Consider the following 19,449-nt stretch of genomic DNA (forward strand, 5'->3'; position numbering starts at 1 on the left):
GTCGATTCGCAGCCGACGTTCACCGACGCTCTCCTCCTCCGCCAACGGCAGCAGCAGCAGCAGCAACATCATGATCTGTGCCGCTTGTCCGGTGCGTGGTAATGGACGAATAGCAGAAAGCGCAGTTTTGTTTGAATCTCATCGAGCGAGCGAGCGAGCGAGCGAGCACCGGGCACAACCGCCGAAAGGCATCGGCGCGCAGCATAAGATTCCCGCTGATCGGTCGGACAGGCGGAGGCATTCCTGGGGATTTCTTTTCCCGGTAGCCCTGTTTACCTTTCAGGTGATCGCGTCGGTGATAAATCATTTCCCAACGAATGCTCGCAACGAACAGAGCACGAACCAACGTTCGTCCGTTCGCGGTGCGTGCTTCCCGGTGACGAAAGACGTACCCAGGCCCTCGAGGATCGAGACCCAGGAGCGGTGTCCCGGCGGAAACGACACACAGAAAAGGGCACACTAGGGCGCACTCCCGGGCTGTAATCGGATACAACGCAGAAGAGATGGTCTAATTGATTCACTTAACGCATAGACACCTCTCTCGCTGGTGCTCTCTCTCTCTCCCTTCACGAGGTTCACGTAGATCGGACGTCATCGCGCGCAACAGCAGCTGCCGCGACCAGTTGGAACGCCTCAGCTGGCTCGCTAGCTGGCTGGCTGCACCTTTTCAGCGGAAGTGCGATGCCGGAGTTTTGAAAATACATTTCGTGGCCGCGCGAGATCACTAATGATCAGGAGGCGAGCGATCCTCGGATGTGTGGGCTCTCCGTCGACTTTCCCAGTTGATCGATACCAGCAGGTCAGCCTTTTTGGACGTACCTGAAAATAGAACGAAGTGGAAAACAAGATGCGTCAGACTTTGGTTTGTTTTGCGGCCGGGACTAAGTCATCATCACATCGGGATCTGCCCCAGATGGAAATGGCCTTTCTCAATGAACGATCGCATCGCACCCGACAGACCCGGTGTGTCGACCAATTTTGTCGTTTGGTTTCTACATAATGTTCACAAATGGCCGTGATCCGTGCGCGGTTGTCACCACGGTTGCACCGGCTGCGTTCGATCTCCGCTGGATGATCCGCAGAGCGCGAGTGTAACCGTGTCTCGTTGTTGACACTTTCTGGCTTAATTAAGATTTTTCGAAAGCCACCAGCTTTTGCTCGGTGTTCCCGGTGTGTCACCGGTTTTTGTGTCGGTGCGTTTTTTGAGTGGAAACAGCAGTTAGGGGACGAAGCGCCGGAGCAGTTAGTTCCATCATGCCGGTAGCCATTGGTTCTAAATTTGTTTTTCAGTTCGTTAAGACTAATTTCGCTCGTTCGAGTGGAATTGCGACTCCTGCAATCGTCGCAATGGAGAGGCTACGAGTTGAGTTTTGTGAATTTGAGGATCTTAAACTCATGGGAAAATGGTAATATGGAGATTAGAAAGATAAATCAAGGTCCCACTGACAACATTCCTTTATTCTCTGTTGATCAATATAAGGAGCTTCTGTTCATTATTTGCAATGAATATTTACTGGTTTCCAAAGGATTATAGCACTAGGTAAGAAAAAAAACAAACTACAAGCTTATTCTCAAATTCCCAGCTATTCTAAATTCTAATTCTATTCTTAATTCGTGCGTTGATAAAATATTTGTGGCGATAACTATGCACCTAACAGAGCAACGGTCTGAACAAAGAGTTACATAACTGCAGCAGCAATTGGCCCAAATTTTCATAGACAATTAATGTGTATGACCGTTTGCATTTAACCAGCTGCTATCGACTGATATCGGAGACTCGCATAACCTAGCCTAACTCATTTCTATCTATTTTAATCTAGAATATTTGGATCGGTTTGAAAACATCTGCTTTCTTTGAACTCAGTTATTGTTATAACAATAAAAAATAATAACAATAAAACTATTGTTTTAAATCATTACCATCATTAGAGAACCACCAAACAAACAGCGAGCTATGAAACAATGATAAGAATTATAAAATGAACCGATCAAGCTTTGGTATCAGATGCAAATTAAAATATGGAAATAATACTTGTATTGTTCTAGCTCAACAATTTAATTTTCCAAATTCCTTTCTCCTTCCTTTCTCTATTTTTCTCTCACTCTAATCTACATAAAGCTGTCCATTACTACTATGTCATGTCACCATGTTCATGCCTCTCACCACACAACCGCTGAAAGCGCTTTCCTAAGTGTTGCCATAAGTCTCCCTCAGCCGCACCCGCGGAATGGGTTAAGCGACGGATGTACCCAACCACACCTCACCCCATTTATGCCTTCCCTCCATCCAGGACCAACTCCCAAAAAACCAATCGCGTTTAATGGCGATTTTATTTATTCATGCGAAATCGGTACAAACAACAATTCTTTTTCGGGCGAGGCCCCACCGTTCGGCACCAGGCGACAGACTCGCGGAGACTCGTCACAATATTGTCCCCTGTCTCCCGAGGGGCCCCAAGCATGAGGGAGCTGGCGGTCGCATTGGCGAGCCTCCGACGAACTTACGAAAGAGAGAGAGAGAGAGAGAGCGAAAGAGTGTGCGTACCATCCAAAAAGGGGGGCTGCAGCTGGTGCTTCCTCGTTTACAGGACCCACCCGGGGGGGGCGCCACAGGACACGCAAGACAAAATATTTATACATTTGGAGTGTGCATCCCTGGAAGGATGCTGGAGTGAGCCACCACCAACCCACGAGGTGGCCGGGAAATGGGAACTCCCTGGGAACCGTTTGCGTGAGTTGTTGCATGTTTTCCTTCGCTCCAATGCCAGCCACGGCGCACTGCAGCAATTCAAATTTCTAGCGATTAATTTGATTTATTGACGAATCCTTGGGATCCGTCCTCCTCCCAGGGAGCATTATCCTCCCATTTTTAACGTTCCACAGCTGCGCATCCTTTTCGGGCATTTTTCGGTGTTCACTCGCCACTCGCTGCGCGCGCTTCCGAAGTTCCGCCAACCCATTCCCCCCAAAAAAGGGAAAAGGATAATGTTTTTCCCGGCATTTTCCCCTCCCTTTTCCTGTTGCGGTGACGCAGGTGATGAGGCTTTTCTTTTTCGCAAGAGCAGAGCGTGTGCGAGAAAACACTAATGTCCCTGTTCCGTTCGCTTTATCGAATGATCGATCCATTGCATAACAAGATCGATCCACGGTACAATCCGGGACCACAATTTTCCGGTCTGTGTGTTTGGGAGAGCGGGCCGGTGAAATCGAACCGAACCGAATGCAAATTTCAATGAGCGCGTGAGAATCATACCGTGCTGTCGAAGCCAATATTTGGTGAGCATCGATTTTTGGGCTGTTCTCCTCGATGGCATCATGATGGGGCGCTAATCGGACCACCTCACCGGGCTCATTATCTATGTTTTTGCATCTCTCGTGGCACACCTGAAGCCAACGCACCCGACCCCCACCCCGGGGGGAACGAGGAGGAATAATAATTGTTATTATAATTATAATTAATAATTAATTAAATTTATGCGCGATCATGCACAGGCGAAGCTCCTTTTTCCTCGTGGCATGGTTATGAGACTGATGCAAAAATGGGTGCGTGGGAGTAGATAAATGCCTAAGCTTTATCCATCGATTAGATCCTGTAGCAAGCTTCTATTTCAAAAGATACAATATATAAACGATTTCAAATGGCAATCATAACAAACAGCTTGTGAGGTTATTTTTAATTACGCCTTGATGTTGTTTGTTTATTTTAGTTTAATAATTAATGCAAAACCCGTGAGAATAAGCTTTTGAACGGCATCTTAAGAAGATAAATTCTCAAACTTAAAATCAAAATCAAAATCGCAATCCCGATTTACGTTTACTAAACGAATAAAGCGTTTGAAACCAAACGAAAACAATTACACTCAGCAAAACACGTGCACAGTTTACTCCACTCGGTCGACAACCATTGTCCCCAAGATCATCCTTATCACTCAGCCGGATACGGATTGAAGCGTAAGCTGCAGCCCCATCTGCGATGCACGTGTTTTGCGCCAAGACAACACTTGCGTCCGATAGTTTCCTTCAACGAAACATGACGCTAGCAGACCGTGGGTGGTCGGGATGGGGCAGAAGACAAAAACGCACAAAGTTTCCAAGACGAAATATGCCCGAACGGACAGAAACGGACCACCGGGACGGACGGACGGACGGACGGACGACACAATCGCAATCGCTGTTGGGCCGCGCGTCGCGCTGCTGATTTTGCTCGTCGGTGGCTCGATGATGATGAAGAAGAGCGGTACCGGAGGCAAACACACATACACCCGGAGTCCGGATGCCCGGGGGGGGGGGGGGGTGTTCCTCCGCATAAATATAGTCTGGTGTGAACGCCGGAACGTTGGTCACATCTGGGCGCAATGTGTTCCGGTTGTTCCGTCCGTTCCCAGGGCTCGCTGTATCGCTCTCTCTCTCTGAACGGCGAAAAGGTTTCTGCGAGTGGTGCTTTCGCAAACCCTGACACAGCGGGCAGAGCAAAAGGAAGGGACGGGAAGGGCCACATGGACACGATATCGATATCCGAGCAAAATGTTGTACCGAGTAATATGCTGAGTGTTGTTCCCATCCCCCAGTCGGTTTGGTTTGCCGCGGCGTGACACAGCTGCCGACCAGCAGTAAATTGTGTGCGCTCCCTCCCTCTTCTCCTACCCTTCCTCCTCGTGATCCAACCGCCTCCCCTCCAGGTCGGCTGACCACTTTTGGGGACTGTAAAGGGAAAGGACAAATCTGACGATACGTCATGGGATTTTTCCGGTTGCCGCACGCAGCTTCCTCGTTTTCCGGTGTGTTTCCTGGCCAAAAAACAAAAAGGATGGCCAGTCCGCGGGCCTCGTCTCGCCTTTTGCAAGAAAGTAGTTTGGTCAAAGGTGAAGAACAAACTATCTGGAAAGGCTAATGCGTGAAGAACGTTTCGATTTCGTAGTAGTAGCCAACGTTCACTACAATCATCAATTGAAAACAAGTAGATCGATGAGCAAACCTACAGGATTATCACAGTATTGCAACATGCTTGACTTATTTACCAGCGTTTATGCTTTTTTTAACATATATAAGGACGGCCGAGCCGTATGTGCTGGAGTCGCTGCCCTTCCCAGTTCCACCAGTTTCCACCTCCTCACCAAACCAACCAACCGGTGGGAGTATAAAATAGATATTTGACGCATTCGACAGCTGCCTTTCAACAACTTCATTACGAATTAAATTACGTGAAACCGTGCGCACGAACGAACGAGAGAGTGTGGAGAAATGAACGAACAGTGGGTGGAGAGAAAGAGGAACCAAGGCCCCGTCACGGCATCAGCAGCCAAACGTCAGCAATCTTACGACAACGGCACAGCGTAAGGCGAACTCACGATCGACCACCACCACCACCACCAGCGAGAACCACAATTTTCCAATCCAACCACACAGCACAGGGAGGAAGCCTGCTCGGGCTCGAGGAACGCACAACACGGAGGCCCCCCGGGGGGCCCACACTTCCGACTCTGAGACGCGCCTGCCAGCTGGGAAAAAGCGCTTCCACCGAGCATATGGCCGACCGGGTTCTAAATGATGAATAAAGTACGCTTTTCCATTTTACACCTGTTATACCCACCGGGCACTCGACCACGGCCAGGCCACACCGGAGCCAGCCAAGTGTTCAAGTGGAGGGAAAGAATTTCAACAAGTTCTTCTGCTTCTGCTGCTGCTGCTGCTGCTGCTGCTACTTGAAGCTCCAGCACTGTTGAGAATGGGACTCCAATGGATCGGATATTCTTCAACTGGTGCTCGAGGAGGAAAGAGGAGGAAGAGGAGGAGACGGGAGAACCAAGATGGTCAAGATGCAATCGTTTCCTCATCCATTCATCCATCAACGCAACGTGCAGCTCTGACCTTCACACACATGGCAGGCGCCAACAGACCAATATCGAATAGGGAGGGGGGGGGGGGGGGTAATGGCGATTGTTCGGAAGCCTTCGTTAGCGGGCTCATTAGCTGATCGTAGAGCACCTTTTCGGGATAGAAATAGAACCGCAATGGTGTGAGTTTTGTGTTGTAGCTTGTTGTTTTATGTTCTTCTATTCTTGCAGTCATACATTTTACTTCTCAAAACATGAAAAAGTTGCGAGTTATTGCGAGAAAAATATCAAAGAATTGAAATTTTACGTTTGTTTCTCATAAATTGTAAAGCTAAGGAATAGAATCCACGAAAAATATTGCAACAATTAGCAGCAAACACTCGACATTCGGTTGGCAAATGAAATGACTCCCTATCAAATCTGGCGACGAACCTGGGCCCTGTCCCGATTTCCCGTGCAATCGCCACCAGAATCAGACTTCGCCACTTCATGAAGCGAAGCGCAACTGAATTTATCACAGTAAAGCACCGACGAGCACCCCTTTTCCTGCACCTTTCCTCAATCTCTAATCAAATTACCCACCATTACTCCGCCCCGGTTTTCCCCCCCAAAAACCCAAAGTGGTTTTTGGGGAAGGGGAGGCTGGGGGCCAGAAAGGCAACGAAAATTTAGTGTTTCACGCGCCCACCATCTGGCACCGGTTGGCCGGTCGGAAACAATAAAGCGCCGCGCGCCCACAGAAACCGCTCGTGACCATGTTTTGGCGAGCGTGTATTTTTGCATTCCCGTGGCTCGTCGCAAGGGAAAATCCCTCCACGCGGCGCATCTAATCCGTTAGCCAGCAGGCTCCGGAAAAGCCACGAGGAAAAGGGCTTCCCAGGTGCCCGTGTGTGCCCGTGTGTGCGGTTTGGCATGATCCACCGTGAGGCCATAGCGTACTCGTGCACGCACACTATTTATTGTTATTATTTTTATTGCAACAAATTAATAATCGCACACGCCGCCGCCGTCGTCGACGTCGTCTAGCGTAACCGACGACCTAATTAAAAATGCGGACACACACGGTATCGGTCACACACAAGGACCAGGAACACGCCAGGATGATGGGAACTCGCGGAAGTGACCACCAGCTCCAGCCAGCCAGCCAGTGCAGCCGGTGGAAAACCGGTGTTGAAAATGCCATTAATAAACCGGTCGCCCGGTGGCGGCGAGTGCACCGACGAGTGTGGTTACGGCGCGTGCCGGTGTGTATGTGCGTGTTGATCGGGGCCATTTGCCAGCTGAATAATGGATGGAATGAAAATCGGATTCATACTAACTGGCGCGAGCGGACGGACACGTCCCTGTCCCTGGTTAGCTCACGTGCCATTTCTGACGAATTTTCCCGTGCTTCGAACGGTTGTCCGTGGTTTTGAACTGGCACCAGCGTGAAAAGTGCGATCACAACACCATAAACACGGTTTGGTAGACATTCGGTAGACAAGCAACGAAAAGTCTTAGGAAAATATGAAAAAGTATTTTAACGCAAATAGAGAATTAAGAGGGGCTTCGGTATTTAATTTTGTGTTGTGACACATATTTTCAACATTTTCCCCTGAATGCTTATCCTGTCAAGAACATTGTGTAATTTTTTTGGATCAATTGAGGAAAAACTGACAAAGATACAGATTTTTGAAAATCAGCGTTTCATATAAGGCTCCATGCAGCTCGCTACTTTGAAGAGCGTTTCCCAAAACCAACGTTTTCAAAGTCGGTGCCCATCGTACCGTAAAAACTACTGGGCCGATCGATTTTAAATTTTTAACACACAATTTGTATACTTTTTACCAGGTATCCCCGTCGAGATTTTATTAAAATTGTTGATACTTTTTTTTCAACACTTATGTAAAGCTCGTTTTTCTTGGCAGAATCGAAAAAAGCATTACTTTTTCAACTTCAAAAATCTGCCAAAAATCGAAAAATTGAAATACTAACAAAAACTTGACGCGACTACCTAGATAAACTTATAATCTTTCTAACGAATATCGATTTGTATATTTCAGATGACCCGTCATGTCGCTACGATGGGCACCAGAAAAAGTACCTTTGTGACGACATGCCTAACAAAATTTGATGCCATGAATTAGTTTTTCAATGAATGTTGCTCAAAAAAATTCCAAATATTCTTCAAAAATTGTAGATTAATATTCCATTTACTTGACAAAATAAAGTTGAATGGTTGCGTCACCAAAATCGTCAAAAATGCGCCTTTTTGGCCCGAAAATACCGAAGACCCCCTTTAGGAAATCAAACAAGAGATCTTTCTTGCTGAAAAAATAAAATAATGTAACGAAATTGGGAGTAAATTGATACGAAATAAAGCGAAGATTCATAAAACTTAACAATCACAAGGATATAATATTGAATAACTTGATTAATTCAGAGCCTAATTATCTTTTTTTTTCAAATTGGTCAAATTCATAGTCTATATAGCGGTTTGATTAGCATCTAGTAGCCAGAAAGAAGTCACAGTAAGGACTAGGATCTCGGACGTAAAATCCCAACCAAATGTTCTAAAACATTCCACATCCTGGAACACTGGCAAGATCCAAGTGCAAAATGACGATGAATTCAAATGACCTGAACACGATCCTGCCCACAAGAAGCTGCCTGCCGAAAACCAACCACCACAACCAGCCGCACACCGCCTGATTGCCCGATGGTCATCCCCATCCCCTGAGGTGGTTTCGGGTGCTTGTTTGAAAGTTGGCCACCCCACCACGCCTCGCCCCGCCCAGCCCAACACCATCACTCAATAAAACCAATCCATATCCGTTTTCCCGTGGCAAGACAGGGGAAAACGAGAGAGAGAGTGAGGCTGAGAGGGGGGAACATTATGCTCCCGTCCCCACCCACCAAAATAGGCCCACCGGTGACCGTGGGCGAAGCCGATTACAACATGCTGGAATGCTATTAATATATTGCCGGTTGCTGCGGTTTACAGACCACACGACACCGGCGAGCGCGCACTCACGCCAGCCAACATATCGACGAAATGTGCCCCCGACCGCCCGTCCGCCCGACCGCCCGCAGTTGCCGCAGCCACACTTCCGCCCGTCCGCCGGCACCGAGCGAGCATCATTACCATCCACACGCCGGTACGCGCGGTACAAACACAGGCACACCCCACCCGGGGGGGGACACGTGTGCGAAATGTGTGACCAATGATTAATGTTACCGGCCGGTGGGTGGCGTGGGTGGGGTGGCGTGGCTCGATAGACCGGTACCGCATCGAGTTCTTGGACCAAGTTCCGGGGCCAGTATAATGCGCTCTCGGTGCGAATCTTGGCAGAAAGCACTTGTTCTAAACTGTACTAAACCTGGCTGGTTGTCTTAGTTCGTCTCTTGTCGATCGAACGGGACTACTACTACTACTAATAAGCTCTGTCGGGCCCTACAACTAGTGAAGCAAGGTGCCTTTAGCAACAGACGAAGACTTATCTGCGGGGTCTTGCTTGTTTGCTGTCCGCTGTCAGCGCCTGTGGCCTTGGGGATGTCGTTAGTGCACCTGTCAGTGACAGCTCAATGCGCTAGGCTGGCTGGTTGGCTGAGAGGTTTCCCTCGGGAGGACACACCACTAGGCTAGCACGTCTCTCACCTGTTCACGCGTCCTCCCCACCGGCCAGGAGGCCAGGATTCCATCATTTCGATCAGAACCAATTTCCATTAGACGCTCGTTACTGCTTCGAGAGGCAGAGAAAGAGAGAACAGAGAGCTGTCAGCTGAAGAAGAGCTCCAGCTACTTGCAGCGCCACCACCGCCAGGGATCAGGACCAGCACCAGGACGTGCAAAAGTTTCACACCAAACACTCCTCGGCAGCTGAGATGCTTGGAGGACGGCTACGGGGCAATATGCTTCCCAAACTGAAATTTTCCATCCCAACTTCCCTTCCCGGAGAGCTGGAGCTGCTGCTGGTCCACAACGAATACCCCGTTTGGGTGAACAGAAACTTTCACTACACCACCAGCATTCCAACATTTGCCAACCCTCTCGCCTCTGTCTCCCTCTCTCTCACATACCAACACACACTAACAATGCAGTGCTGGTGCTCCTCGAATCAAGTGTTTGAGCAGCAGTGGAGTGGCCGGGACCTCCACCAGACCACCGGACCGGACCAAAGAGAGAGAGAGAGAGAGAGTGTATTGTGGTGACGGTGGTGTATGGGAGAAGCGACAACAAAAATCTCCAATTCCATTAACAATTTTTTAGTGGTCACAGGTGTCTCGAACACACAATGCAGCTGCCGCTCGTACACCACCACCACCAACCCGACCACACCCTCCCAACAAACCACCCACAAGATGGTGCACAAGGTAGAAGGCAACCCGCATTTTCCTCCTTTTACACTTTCCACCACCATCGTCGTCGTCGTCGTCGTCGTCGTGGTCGTCGTTGTTGTTGCTGCTGCTGCTGGTGCTGGTGCCGGTCGGCATCATCAAAACCTCTCCTGCAACTGATCCGTTCCGCTGATGGTTGGTTGGTTGGTTTGCACTGCCATGCCAGCATGCCAGCATGTTGTGCCAGTTGGCGTCCACCGGGGCGTTGGGATGTTGGCGTGGCGAAGGTCCAAGTCCCGGTGACCCGGTGCCCGGTGGAAGATGGATCTACCGACGGCTCTCTGAGATACGCCACCGGCAGCCACCTTGCCAGGGGTCTCCGGTGGGGGAGGGGAGAGCTTTTGCAGAGAAATGCCACTTCCGGATGCGGACGGAAGCCGCAATCATTCGGGGACCCCTAAAGGGGAGGGGCAGTAGCTGGCTGACGACGATAAGGAAGGATCGAGAAGCAAACGTCCGAAGGGACGAGTCGAGTGTGCGCACCCCCCTGGGTGATGATTAGCGAAGATCCCACATACCCGTTGGTATTGGTAGCTTGGACGATAAACAATACACGCCGGCAAATGGAGAGCTGCGTTGACAAGTATATTCGGGAACTTGCTCGATATCGTAGTGTTGCAGCATTGTTTTCAAGTGGCTACGATAGATTACTGCTTTTGTAAAACAATCCCAATAATATCGGTTTAGGTTGAATCAAAATATAAGGGGTCTTTAAAGTTAATGAAGGAATTTATAGAGGTCCGAAAAGTGGTTTGTAAATCATATTTGTTTTCCAGACATAAACTTTCACATAAAATGAAATCCCAATATAATTTTTCGGTAGCAAACTTTCCTGCGATTCCTACAAGAAGCTCAAGCGTCCCAAGCGTCCCAAAGGTCCTCTATACACGAGAAAATCACCCATTCTGCCAGTGCACATTATACAGCATTAACATCATTATCAACCAATCAACCCCCAAAGGACGACCACCACCACCACCACCCACGCGCTGTGATTACGATGAGTTGCCATTTGAAGTTCCCGGTTTTCCCGTATTTCCGAGCCCAGTTCTTCTTTATTTGTGTTTTATTAAATCAAAAGCTTATTATTCCTTGGCAACTGGTACCCCGGCGTAGCCAGTCTGTCTCCGTGTCCCATTCTGTGTGAGAGAGAGAGAGAGAGAGAGAAAGCCCATTCGAAGCGTGTGTGCAGCCGTTGGCGCATTGGCACAAAACCACAGGCAACCGCCAGTCTCGGTCCCGCATCCCGAGGACACACAAAAGGTCGCCAAACATGTGGATAAACTCTCACGCCGTTCGGTTGTCTCGGTCTCGGAGTTTCGTGGAAAGGGACCAGACAAGGACGAGACTGCAACGAACGTCCTACGAAGAGCAACGTTCCTAGCAGACAGACAGGCCAGGACGATATTCCGAGTGACACTAGGGTGTTGACGATTCCTTCGTTTTGTTCCGTTCTTCGCTCTTTTCAGCTGTTACTCAAGAACAGCAACGTGCCATCTTACGATGAGCTCGCCTTATTAGCATTCTTGTAAGTGAGCGTACCAGTGAACACATGTAACATCATTGAAACGATCTACGAGGTGTCTTCGCATGCATCTGAGAAACTGCAACTCGTGACACCTGTCAGAACACAACCACTCGCTCGCTGCGGTCACTGCGGCCACATTTCCTGTGAACAAACCTCACGGAGCCGATGAATCGATGATGCTGATACGCTCCTAATGCTTCCACACCAACACTTTTGACAGCATAACGAGCCGACACTGGCCATTCCGTTCCGTGCCCGCTAGCAGCGGTGATTTGCTGCCTTGGCACGCATTCGATCAGTAAATTATCGATCACTACCTCCACTCCTGGAGCTCCTGGTTCCGCGGCCATTCAATGGTCCGAGGGGACCCAACGCCACCCAAGCTACGCCCTGTGCAGTTGTGGCAGTTGTTGTTGGTGGTCGTGCTGGCACCCTTCTACCGCTGGACCAGATTGAAATAATGGCCACAATTACGGCCATTAATGGCCGCGACGGTCCGATTTGATGAGCCGCCCAAAATGCGTGCGTACCCTGCAGGGGCCAGGGCGCAGTGCTTCCCCCCCATTGATTGGTCCGATGTTTACCGAACCCACCACCCACGGGCCCCTTATGTGTATGCCCAAGGAGGGAGGGCGAGGATTGTGGGGCCACTGGTTTTCGGTGCGGGGAATGCATGTCTTTGGTGCCATTGTGTGCCACATTGCCATTCGGAAACCATCCAGGGCCGGCTGTGGCCATTCCCACAGTCATTAAACAGACGCCACACACACAGAGGCGCGCTCGCAAACAACATCACTGGCCAAGGGTTGTAGCAGGGGTGCCGGGATTTCTACCGATCGCCTGCCGGAATTCCGGGACCAGCACGTGCACATCCTGCAGCAGCAGCAGCAGCAGCAATGGTTTGCCTTGAAGAATGCTTCAAGATGGATCGTTGCAGCTTCAGTTCTCAAAAGTGCTGGCCAAAGCATGTTGCTAGTATGCTGTTGCAACTGCACAAGTTCATATTAAACTCTAATTTTAGTAGAATTCTCGGCTGATATTATTAAGAATTAGTTAGAATGACGGGTAGTACAAAAAAGCGGCTAAACAAATATAAAATCTAATTTTTTTTTGCTGATACCTTACGGACTAAGCCGTATTTATTAGGAGGAAAGGAGGAGAAGATAGGATACAAAGAATAGAGGGAACAGGCATTTCCTCCTGCCCTTGATATAAAATCTAATTGTTACGTATAATCAATTGAAAGAAGAGAATCATCAAGATCGATCAAAATGGTAAAATATGGAACATTTATCAGCAAAAGTCTCAATCTAGATAAAATATTTATGAGACATTTGAAAGCCAATCCACTGCCAAATCTTTCTGAAAGAAAGAAACATTTGCGATTATATTTGGCAGCAAAACATAGAAAAGTGAAATAGTGAAAAACAGATACAATAAAACATATTACCATGAAAAAAGAATACAAATTGGTTAAAAAAACAACCAAGACTACACCAAACATCAACAAGCAAACCTAGAAATGTCCCGAACCACCAGCTGGTAGTTTTGAAAATTGCAAATTCCGATTCCATAAAAAATCAACGTTTGCAGTCCAGCGGGCAGGCAATATGCAAAGCATATTATGCGTGCCCGTAAGAAGGAAGCTCTCCAAAAACCAGCAACAACCAGGACCAGGATATGCCCACCCGGGGCCTTCACAATAGGGACCAGCAGCACGATGTTCCGATGAGCTGCAGCTACCAAAAACCACCAAAAACACAACAACTGGGCCTCATCGGCCACCGCCTGCACTTGCCACTTGCTTGCTTGCTTGTTTGCTGAACATATCATGAATGACTGGAGCGCGCTGGCAGCTAGCGAGCGAGAGTCCGCGCGTACGACGCTATCTTTGGAGCACCGCTTCCCTCCTCTGGCATCATCTTCACGATGTTCCAACAGTCCCGCATAATTGCTCCTCTCTAAACCCAGTCAGTACCCATCTCGGCATTATCTCCCTCTGCGTGGGGGTAGCTTTTTTTTCCTGCCCACCCACCCGGGGAGGGAAGGTTTTCAGAATCATCCATGCAGCAACGAAGACCAAGTCCGTGCTGGCGAAACGACGACGCTTCTGCCGAAATTTGCGGATGCATTTCCGTCCTGTTCCCGTTGCGCCGTATCGCTCGCTCTTGAAGCTCGTCGTCGTCGTCCAAGAAGACTTCACCATCTACTAGAGTGCGAGAGAACGAGTTTGCTTGCCATGACATGCGATGCGCACGCTTGTTATCGGCAGGCTCGAGTCTCCCTGCGCCCCCTTCCAGAGGGAGACCCCAAGGGGTCTCCAGTGTTTCGCCAAAAACAAGCGGGCATGCCATGCCGAAGATGCGGGAGTAAATCAAAGAACAGCCGGAAATGCGCCGACCCAGGGAGACGTGCAAGCGACGACTCGGTTTCGAATCGTCGTTCCTCCGGAGCTCCTGATCCTTGCCGGAATCGTCTGCATGCCCGTGCTGGTGCTTGGAAGGCCGAAAAGCCTGGTGCTTGGAAGCCCGAAAAGCCTTCTCCGCCCCCCCTCATTCTCCGTACCAGCAGATTCCGGGATTCGGGAATTGCGAAAGATACAAGCCCGCAGCCAGCGAGTGAGCAACCGCTACGGACGATGTTGATGATGATGATGGTGACGACGATGAGGACGAACAGAACCGGGCTTACGTTTGTTTTAGGCTCCACTACGCTTCTGGCTCCAAAAATGGGCGAAATGTGTTTTCCAAAAACCGGGCAACCCGGGACCTGGACCGAATTCTCGGCGACCGGTGCACTTCGGTCGTCGGTCAGCTCCCAGCGTTTGTTTGCTTTGCCGGTTCGTTGGCGCGCCAGCGTGTTTCTGGTGGTGGCGATCTACACAACGCACAGCCTGGACTTTGGGAATCCTTGTAGATGCTTGCAGTCTACGCACCTCAGCGTTCCTCCTCTAGTCCACTCCAAGAAGGTATAGCGGGGCCGATGGTGCCTGGGGAATGCCCGTTATTGCATCGACCGTGCCCGCAAGTCCAGTTCGTAGAAGAAGTCCAAAGACAAACTGCCGGGAAACGAGCGACACGCATCCAAACGCACCGGGAACGGTGATCCACCTCACCGAGGCGCGTTCTTCCAGTTCCAGTTGCGCCTAAACAGGAAGTCCGACAGTCCGGCAAACGGAACCCGGCCACGGTAGTCTTGTGTTGGTTGCTTCAAGAATTTCGCCCCCTTTTCCGTTCCGATGCTGCGAGCCATATACAGCAGCAGCTTTCCAAACAAACCCCGGGACTCTGGTGCGGACACTCTGGTACCCTGGGATGAATGGACGTCACCGAAAATCGGGCATGCTGTTTGGCAGGCAGGACTAGAAGAAGAAGCTTCGCTTACGGTGACTGGTTTCGATGCTTAAGCAAACGATAAAATAGGACCCGAGAGCTAATGTGTGAGACGACGGTGGACGATGGCAATCCGTTTTTATCAAGCAAACGCTCCCCCCCGGGGGGGCGGAGAGGATTGTGATAGGATGAGGTTAAGCTAACACACGATGCACATCAAATACACGCGTCCTGTTTGTCGTCTCCAGTACGACGACGACTCAACTTGACGATCGCTACGTGGGCATGTTACCGGGCGCATCGTCAGTCTACCGGTGCGCCCACTAGTTCCGTTGTTTTGCTCTCCGGGTCCGGGAAGGTTTTTAGTGTTTCCCAGCAAGATACGAAACAACGGCTTGTGCCTCAAGTTGTGTAGCTTAGCATTTCTTTTTTGTCGACACTACTGCCACTATTTCGCTCAAAAACAAATAAGTCATTTGTGGACCTCGAGGAAGCCTCTTCATCGGTGTGTTGTAGGAACAGGTGCTCATGAAAAGGTATTGCTCTCTTCCCCCGACAAGGTGAACTCATAAAAACCTGCAAATGGCTGCCCTGATTCATCTCATACGGTCAGCGATCTTCAACCTCAATCAACATTATTCAATCAACCCATTTGTCGAAACATTCCAGCGAGCACGCAAGACAGTTGACCTAACGGCCAAACAGCACCACTCTCCTCCTTGTGTATCTTTGCTTACAAGCAATAAAAAGTTCGAGGGAAAAAACAACCAAAACAACATTAGCGAGCAGCGAATGGCGCCCGTAGCGTAGCCGCTAGACGCGCACCGCCATGAAAGAGCAAAGGCAAGCAAACCGGAGGGCCGTTTTGTCAAGAAATAGAAGAAAGCGGCAGCAGCTGCAGCCACCGTGTCGTGCCGTTTGGAAAATGCGATTGGCAGCGGCATGTGGTGCACAGTGGCGCGCGATCTCCGGAGGAAAATGCAAGTTTTCTAGCCAAGACAGGCTGGTTGCAGCTGGCAGCAAGGGCCGCAGCAGGCCGCGTGTTTTACCGGCTGACGGGTACGCTATCGTGTAACGCGTGCAGCATATCCGCGAAGCTCATTAGACGTGGGTTTACAGGGAGAATGGAAGAAAGGGTCACGGAAATGTGAGAAGATCAGGGCGATCAGGGCAGTGATCGTTTGCTGCGTTGTTTTTGCTTTCTGTATTGCATCTTACGTGGAGTTTCTTAATGTTTCACAATTGTTTTCAATTGGTGATTTCCCTTTTTTATTTAAATCTTGAGCAGAATGTGTTCCAAAAATATTGCAAATGCTCTTTTACATTAAAAACAATTAAATCATTAGAACGACGAACGATCATATAATAAACCGCCAACAAAGGTGCTCCGTGAGCTACTCAGAAGAACAGTTTTAGACTCAAAGAATCCAAAACAAATCGTTTAATGAACCGAAACCGAAACAAACTCAACAAACGCCTCTCTAGAACCCTCACTCTCGAAGCGCGACGAAGAAGATGAGAACATTGTAGAAACAGCTGAACACGCAAACAACGCCAAATTACACCGCACACCGCGAGACACGGCAGAACAGGCCCGACCGACTTCCGGGAGTGCCGGTACACGCTGCCGCTGCGTCGTCGTGTCAGCAGAGAACAGTCTGTCAACATATGATCGCATAAATTGCCGGAACTAACGGGCGAGACAGGTGTAAGGCATTCGAGGGCGAATGCTACGCTTGCAAGAGCGCGTTCTGCTCGAAAGTGCTACCGAACCGAAAGAAGGTGAATCATGCACACGTGGTCACTGTGCATAGCAACCACACTCCCAGAGAGAACACTTTGATGAGGTTGTTCTACGGTTACGGCGATCGAGCTAAGGTAAAGTATTTCACAATTTATCGCTTCCACTAAAAATGAATCGCAAACCAGGTCTCCTTGCGGTTGCAATAATTAATTAATATTTTGGTTCGCTAGGCAATAAGGAAGTACCCGCGGAGTAGCCGCACCAAATGACCCAAAACGGATTCAAATTAAAGGTTCAGCCGTTGCCCTGCGGCAGTTGCTTCGTTGAGGCACCGTCGTGACGGGCGGGGGAATCCGTGGTGTTTATTTTCGGTTGCGTGATGCACCACAATCATCACGTGCACCCGAACCGTTAGAACGCGCGCATCGTCAGGCGGCAGACCGGCGGCATGGGAGGCCAAGGAATTGATGTGTTCATGGCAAGTCATTATGGGCACCCGCGCACCGCACGCCATCGTCATTTTCCGCGCGAAAATCCTGAACACGTGGCGGGGGAATCAAATGACGAACCTACCTCCCTCGCCCTCTTTTCCGGCCGCCGCCCCCCCTGGGCTGGCGCCCTTCCAGACCCATAAACACATTGATTTATGGCCAGCTAATCCGGTGACAGATGGGGCCACCGGGGGCGACTTTCAAACGCCTTCCCGGGCCCCGCCGTAATTGATTCTCGGTTCTAATTTGAGAACCGACCCATCCCCCGCTTTCCTCCACCGACACATTAATGGAAGACACATGCACGGTCGCCTTCTGTGCTTCTTACCTTTTTCTGTGTGATCTCCAGAGGAACGATCTCCTTCCTCCCTTTCCAAACGCTTCTTCGTGAACTTCTTTCCTGAGCGATCTCACTCACGTTTGCACTTTGACTGCGTTCGATTTCAACGACGGGCGAACGGAAATCGGCCCCGAAACAGCTGATTGAACCGGAAGCCACGGAGCGTTCTCAACGATGACGTCACTCTCTCCCTCTCTGGGTGGATAGCAGCAGCAGCAGCAACAGCAGCAGGCGTACACTTCTCACTACTACATGTTCTCGCTACGACAACGAAACAACACTGCCACGCGACCGTCACACCGGTTCCGTTATCGAATCAAGGGCGGCTTTTCCGAAAACAAACACCCGAAACGGGGCTTTTCCACGCTTATCATCCGAGAGAACTCCTTTCCACACACTAGCACACACTTACAGCACACCAGAAAAGGATGTTTTCTTATCTATTTGCCGGCCGCGACACTGTTTAGGGAGCCTGATGTACTGCCATTTAGCGCGCAACGAACTGACTGAAACGTGGTTGCTTCGATTGTTCTTCGAAATCACGAAACGACACTCGGCCTACTGACGCCGGAGCCGGATAACTCCGTGGCGTAGAACGTTCGCACGCGCCACAACAAGCGAACGAAGCCAAGAATGCTGCTGCGGCTCTTCGCGTGTTAGCACCAGAAAACCAGAACCGCACCGCACGACGCCCGAGAGATAAATGATGAGGGGCCGCGGTCGTCCCTGTTCGGTGGCATCAGCATCGGATAACGCCACCGGCTGTCCGAGTGGAGTCTGCGTCATCGGCCGGGGCTACAATGCGTTTCACAATGATGGTGGCGCTCGATTTTATGGTAAATGAGGATACATTCGGTTTTACAAAATTAAATAATTCTTTCTTTAATTTCAATAATAAATTATATAAAGGCCTTTGGAAAAGAATATCAAACAATAGAGTCTACCACAAAATGAAAGCTTAACCAAAGCCTTACAACAAAATCTGCAATAGACATGCAAGCATGTATATTAACTCATTTCCAAAAAATAGTTTTATCTCACCAAGAAATATTAAACAAATAGACAATCATCATGAAACGCACTGTATCAAACACACGAAAGCTTCGTGAGTGCCCCGAACGAAACGCGAATGAACTGATCGCGGAACACGAAGTGCAAGCATGGAATCATTGAAAATGGAAAAATGGAAAGAATAATAAAATAAAAACAAAATAAAAAAGGAGAATAATTGTAAATAATTAGCAGTAAACAGAGGAATCGATTAAACACATCAACTGCAGCTAGAAAATGGTACAGACTAAACCTAGTTCAAACTATTTGTAAATACGCATAATTTGAAAATAACTCTACTTAAACAACAACAAAAAACCACCAATCGCAAGAAATTCTCGCGCGTCTTCCACCGCCCCTAGTCAGGATATTACTTTTATCATCTTCTACCTCCTCTCTACTGTCGCTTCCCTTTTCGTCGCGTCGAGCGGCACGCGGCCTATCAAACCAGCACGCTGCATGGCTCCTCCAGGCCACACTCACCGCACACAACAACAATGAACGATTGGCGTGGGAAAGTACGGGCGCTGCCGCCAGCATCGCAAAAAAAGGGATGACGCGAGGACGATGATGGTCTGGTCGGGTCGGGTCGGATGGGGTTGGTTGGTGATGATGGTGATGGCTGAACGATTATGTTGCTCGGTTTTGGCGATTGGCCGGAGGTGTAGCTGTTGGAGCGAGTGCGAGCTTCGGGGCTCACTTTCGCGCCATGATTAAACGCCAGCAATGCGCGGGGATGGTGGTCTGAGGGTC

General features: G+C 49.5%; 1 protein-coding gene across 1 annotated transcript in view; it reads right to left on the reverse strand.

The window, feature by feature from the left end:
* Nucleotides 1-18,282, reverse strand: part of LOC126575258 (protein CBFA2T2) — a 72,731-nt gene extending 54,449 nt beyond the window's left edge. Inside the window, exon 1 of the mRNA XM_050235868.1 lies at nucleotides 17,635-18,282. The gene's annotated coding sequence lies outside the window, so the exon portion shown is untranslated. The remainder of the gene's footprint in view (nucleotides 1-17,634) is intronic.
* Nucleotides 18,283-19,449: the final 1,167 nt, after the last annotated feature.

The sequence above is a fragment of the Anopheles aquasalis genome, chromosome 3 (genome assembly GCF_943734665.1).
Source record: "Anopheles aquasalis chromosome 3, idAnoAquaMG_Q_19, whole genome shotgun sequence".
NCBI lineage: Eukaryota > Metazoa > Arthropoda > Insecta > Diptera > Culicidae > Anopheles > Anopheles aquasalis.